The sequence below is a fragment of the Coptis chinensis genome, chromosome 4 (genome assembly GCF_015680905.1).
Source record: "Coptis chinensis isolate HL-2020 chromosome 4, ASM1568090v1, whole genome shotgun sequence".
NCBI classification, from domain to species: Eukaryota; Viridiplantae; Streptophyta; class Magnoliopsida; order Ranunculales; family Ranunculaceae; genus Coptis; species Coptis chinensis.
Window position 1 is genome coordinate 92,273,190 of NC_141459.1, and position 5,333 is coordinate 92,278,522.

The 5,333-nt window shown below is 39.2% G+C and overlaps 1 pseudogene; it reads left to right on the forward strand.

Annotated features, from left to right (window-relative positions):
- The first annotated feature begins 422 nt into the window (after window positions 1–422).
- Window positions 423–3,569, forward strand: LOC147505672 (uncharacterized; annotated as a pseudogene).
- The last annotated feature ends 1,764 nt before the right edge of the window (window positions 3,570–5,333 follow it).

A 5,333-nucleotide genomic window follows, 5' to 3' on the forward strand; every position in this document is an offset into this window, starting at 1 on the left:
CCACCTTTTTGAATCTGGTATCGACCAACACTATACTAGCTGGATATATCACGGGGAAAAAGTCATAATGCAGCCCCTTCTAGTGTCGATGGAAATGAAGACCATCAAGATTATCACAATATGGAAACTCCAGAAGATGCGCAAGTACAAAAACTTGCTAGATCTTTGACGTGACCAATTCACCGTGATCCCGTAGAGTTTGAACAATTGCTCCAAGATCTTTGAGAAACCATTATATGAAGGGTGTACAAAGTTTACCAAGTTATCAATGGTGGTTAAACTATTCAATCTAAAAAGCCAAAGGTGGGTGGTCAGACAAGACTTTTTCAGAGTTACCGAAATTGTTTGGAGAGGTGCTTCCGGAAGGTCATTTACTACCGTCCTCACTGAATAAGGTCAAGAAGACATTGTCCGTTTATGGAATGAAGTATGAAAAGATACATGCATGTCCTAACGACTGCATCCTGTACAGAGGTGACGAGTATAAGGATCTTACTGTGTGTCCTACTTGTGGAGCATCAAGATATAAGGAGAATAAAAATATGACCGAGACAAGTAAAGGTGTGCCTGCAAAAGTTTTGTGGTATTTTCCACCCATCCCAAGGTTCAAAAAGATGTTTCAGTCTGTGCAAACAGCTAAGGATTTGACATGGCATGCTGATGCAAGAGAAGTTGATGACAAATCACGTCACCCAACAGATTCCCCAGCATGGAAGACTATAGATTGCATGTGGCCAGAGTTTGCAGCAGATTCATGAAATCTGCGTCTTGCACTCTCCGCAGATGGTGTCAATCCACACGGTTCTATGAGTAGTAGGTATAGTTGTTGGCCGTTATATTGATCACTTACAACCTTCCACCATGGTTGCACGTGAAGAGAAAGTTTATGATGCTTACATTGTTGATATCAGGTCCACGACAACCAGGGAACGATATTGATGTGTACTTGAGGCCCTTGATTGACGACTTAAAAATTTTATGGAATACTGGGGTCGATGCTTATGATGCTTAACGACATGAATCCTTTACACTGAGAGCTGTGCTAATGTGGACAATAAATGATTTTCCCGCGCTTGGTAACCTATCTGGCTGTTGCGTTAAAGGATATTATGCTTGTCCAATATCGCGGTGAGAATACACCTTCGCCGGTGAAGCATTCTAAGAAGATTGTATACATGTCCACCGAAGATTCCTCCCAAAGAACCACCCTTACGAAAAGCGTAAGAAGATGTTTAACGGTAAACAAGAGTTTCGATCACAACCCGGAACCATTAACCGGTGAGAAAGTAAAAGAAAAGGTTAAACCGCTTAATATTTCTTGGGGAAAAAGTTAAGAATGTAACCGTGAAGAATTTAGCAAAACCAAAAGGGCGGAAAGAAGTTAGGAAACGAAAATTGAAGAAGTCAATGGGTAAAAGGAAGCGGCGGTGGTGCGAGAAAAGGCAAAGACGCCAACCACATCGCCAGGGTTGATAATGGAGTCGATGATATTTTGAAATGTTGGAAAAAGTCGTCAATATTTTTTGAACTGGACTATTGGGAGTATTTGCCTGTTAGACACAACTTGGATGTCATGCATATTGAGAAAAATGTTTGTGACAACATTATTGGTACATTGCTTAACATTCCTTTCAAAACAAAGGATACTGTTAACGGTCGTCTTGATCTTGAGGAGATGGGAAGGGCGGAGTTGGCACCAAAGATAGGTAAAAGTAAAACTTTCCTACCCCCAGCTTGTTTTACATTATCTAGGGATGAAAAAAGAAGAGTTTGCCAAACATTGCATGAACTGAAAGTCCCCGAAGGATACTCTTCTAATTTCAAGCCCCGTGTTTCAATGGATGATCTAAAATTGCAAGGGCTGAAGTCGCACGATTGCCACGTTTTGATGCAGCAGTTGCTTCCTGTGGCAATACGATCTGTCTTGCCAAAGCATGTGAGATATGCAATTGTCAGGTTGTGCTTCTTCTTCAGTGCACTTTGTGCAAAAGTAATAGATGTGCAGCAGTTGAGTCAAATTCAAAGGGATGTTGTTGTCACCGTATGTATGTTGGAAAAATATTTTCCCCCGTCATTCTTTGATATCATGGTTCATCTCACGATTCATCTTGTTAGAGAGGTGAAGCTTTGTGGTCCAGTTTTCTTCTGATGGATGTACCCATTTGAGAGGTAAACCAACTTACTGAGCTTTCCTTTATCCTTGGTTCGTATGACATAGTAAGCATTATCGTACCATTTTCCCATTGACATGTCTTAGGTACATGGTGGTGCTGAAGGGTTATGTACGAAACCGCAATCGTCCAGAAGGTTGCATTGCTGAAAATTATATTGCAGAGGAAGCAATTGAGTTTTGCAGTGAATTCTTATCTGACTTGGATGCAATTGGAGTTCCTCCCAATTGTAAAATCACTCCTGATGATATGTTGGTGGAGGGAGTTACCCCTGTAGGGGGTTCTGCTGCTGAAGTTGATAGTACTGCCTTGGAGCAAGCGATCTTTATGTGTTGCACAACACAGAGTTGTTGAGCCTTACATAGGGTAAAATATGTTGATAGTTTACTTCCATTCTTCCATTGGTTTAGAATTCCTATAGCTAAATGTGAGATTGCTTTCGGTAACTAAATAGGGAGCACATGGACTACATGAAGAAAATCCACCCCCGTCAGTCAAAGAAACCAACATGGTTACAAGAAGGACACAATCGTACCTTTAGTGATTGGCTTAAAGAAAGGGTACAATTAAGCAATTCTAAAGTACCATTTCTTCTGTAAACTCCATTTAATCATTACTAACTCTTATAAGAACACAGGTTTCACAAGAGCGACGCATCACCAATAACAAAGTCTCGGATACCTTAATGTGGATATCTCAAGGGCCTCGGATGCATGTATTAAATTATGAGAGCTATATCATCAATGGTTATCGGTTTTCCACAAAAAATTGGGATGCTTCACGTGTCACTCAAAACAGTGGTGTGAGCTTGGTCAAATGCAATGCAATTGCAAGTCGCGAAGGATAAGAAACCAACCTTTTCTGATATGTCCTTTTATGGAGTTATTGTTGAAATATGGTTGCTTGATTATTTTAATTTTCACGTTCCAGTGTTCAGGTGTGATTGGGTTGATAGTAGGAATGGTATCAAGAAAGATGATTTGGGTTTCACATTAGTTGATCTTGGTAGAGTTGGGCATAAATCTGATTCGTTTATCTTAGCTTCTCAAGCCAAGCAAGTCTTTTTTGTTCCTGACCAACTTGATCCTAAGTGGTCAGTTGCTCTGGCAGCTCCTAAAAGATGTTATAATGTTGGCGATATTGGTAATGACGTGTTTGATGGGGACATAGGAGACAAGGTTCATTCCGAAGTATTTTCAAGTGCTGATTCTTTTGATTTGATTGATGAATCTCGGTTAGTTTACACACGAAAGACCGTGAGGGAATATGGGTTGAGAATGAATCATCTAAAACCTAGTCATTTTTTTTTTTTCTTCTCTTTTGTTTTACACATTTTTTTTATTGTAAGATTCTCTATAAGTTGTCAATTGATCAAGATTTTTAAAGCCTTCAAAGTGAATCTTGTATTTAGTTATTTCTATTAGTCACTTTTTCTTTTTTCCATTTGGAGCTTTACTTATTTCATGAGTAGACTTCATCTATGCCGGTATTATTCAAACAAATTTTTTAGCTTTCATTATACTTGAAATACAAATATTTGTTGTATTACAATTCATTCTAGAGAGATAATTAGCGAGAATCATTAATCACTTATAACATCTTCTATAATTGTAGAATTCCAAGCCTAATGACGCACCACCAAACAGTAAAAGAAGCTTGTTATACATTTTCAAACCCGGGCCAATTAGTCAACAGAGCCTACCTTCATATCTTGTCTACACAGTTCCTTTTGCAGTTTTCTTTGCATCGGTTGTTAGTCGATAAATGTTTCTTTCTTTCTTAAAATCGGTATTTTTGTTGCTTCTTTGCCCTAAAATGGATGATGGGCACTTATTGCAACATGAGTAGGAAGAATCGATGAATCGACCAAGTTCAATCCCATCACTACATCTTGGTCCCCTTCGAGGGAAAATAATGGGGAGATAGCCATTCATGGGGCGCATTACACCACCAAAAGTTCTCATAATCCTCAAACCATTATCTCAATCGGGAAACTAGTCAGAGAAACCTGTGATGATCCATTCCTTCGGTATGGCACTCGCAATAAATGTTTTGCAACTTCGTCCCGGTCCGGGATACTGTGATAATCTGGTTCTATTCCATTTCCATTGATGTCCATATGATTTGGCGTTACATACTTCCCAATAGTGACTACCACACCCGATCCATCATTAAGTTCGAATACTGATTGAATTAGACCCTTCGAAAAGTCTTCTCCCCAACAAAACACTCTGCGGTTTATCATGAAGTCACAGTAGCTACTATTTCACTTGAACTAGCAGTCTTGTTGTTGACCAATACAATTAGGGAGCAGTAACGAGAGGCACACGCCTCAAAGAACTATAGTATTATGGTACTTGGGATCCTTTGTTTGTTAGCTACTTTGATACTGAGGTATTCTGTTGAAAAGAATTTGCACAAAAAAAAAATATAGGGGATATATAATGGCCATACGCTCCAAAAGAATGGCAAGTTGAAAAGAATGACAAACAAGTGTGTTTTACCAAAACATTTACATAAGGTTTTCCTTGAATGAAGTGTGTTACAGCGTGATTTGCATGGCTCTCAAGAGCTGAAATCACTCAAGTCACAAGTTTCCTAAATTTAGACCTCACTATTCTGAGAATCCAACCATGTCACCTAGCCCTTCACCAGCGGAAATGATTCTACAGTTACAGAAAAAGAAAGAAGTCTAAGGGGGAAAAACCGTTAAGTGAGATGACATGTTACACAATCACTAAGCATTGAACTTGCTATCATACATACCAAAAGTTTCTTCAACTTGTTCTTCTTCTTCTTCTTCTTTTTATCTACATAGGCTTCAAGTTCCTTCTCACGGACAAAGGCATCCTCCGTGAGCCCTGCGAAAAACAAGAATAATCGGTTTTGATAAAAAGCATTCGACGCGTTTTCCTTTAATGTGCCACTAGCTAGTAGTGTTACCTTGGGCCAAATACATACAATGAGTTCTAGCAATCAAGAAGAGTAGAGCAGGTGTTAGTATTTCAAATTCAAAACCATGAGTCTATAAAATTACCCGTTTGGTTGCCATGAGTTCTTGTTCTAGGGCATCGACACGTTTCACAAAGAAGATTCAAGATTTCCTCTTTCTCGGCATTGCATTGTAGAGTTTTTTTTTGTGAGAACGGTGACCTTCTCTTC